Below are 774 nucleotides of genomic sequence, written 5' to 3' on the forward strand. Positions count from 1 at the left end.
GTTGCCATTTCCTTCTCCAATGCATGAAAGTGAAAATGAAAGTGAAGTCGCTCAGTCATGTCTGACTCTGGGTGACCCCATGGACTGCAGCCCACCAGGCTCCTCCGTCCATGGGATTTTCCAGGCAAGAGTACTGGAGTGGGTTGCCATTGCCTTCTCCACATTTAAAACTAGTCTTTTTTAAAAAGGACTTTGCTCATCTTAGTGATTCTCAACTCTGGCTGTGTATTAAAATCACCTGGTTAACGATTTCGATTGAGTCCTACCCAGACCCCAGCTGCAGAGAGTGTGATTTAATTGTTCTAGGCAAGTTTTTGAAGTTCTCCAGGTGATTCTAAATGTACAACCAGGATTTGTTAACCCTAAGCTTAGGTCACATTACTTATTTTCTGCCATCTTTGCTTTATTTTCTGCCATCTTTAGTGATATAATGAGGAAAAGAAGATAAATTAATTACAGAAATATTATATTCTGAGTGGAGTTAGTATTGTCTGATGATAAAAAGAACCCTTGGTTTCTTGTTAGTTCACAGATAAAGTGGAAACATAGAAAAAGCATTTAACGTACTACCTTGTAAACATTTCTGTATTTCACAGGCTTGTTTCTGGCACGGATCCTTCTGCGGCATATCCAGAAAACTAAAATAAGAAAAATGATTTTTATTTTGTTTTTTATACATAAAGACTTTAAAGCCCCTCTAGATGGAATTTTCTTCTGAGACAAGCAGTATGCTCTTACAATTGCTGGAAAACAATTACACTACAACGTTCTTCC

This window comes from Bison bison, unplaced genomic scaffold (assembly GCF_000754665.1).
Source record: "Bison bison bison isolate TAMUID 2011002044 unplaced genomic scaffold, Bison_UMD1.0 scf7180017860364, whole genome shotgun sequence".
In the NCBI taxonomy this organism is placed as follows: domain Eukaryota; kingdom Metazoa; phylum Chordata; class Mammalia; order Artiodactyla; family Bovidae; genus Bison; species Bison bison.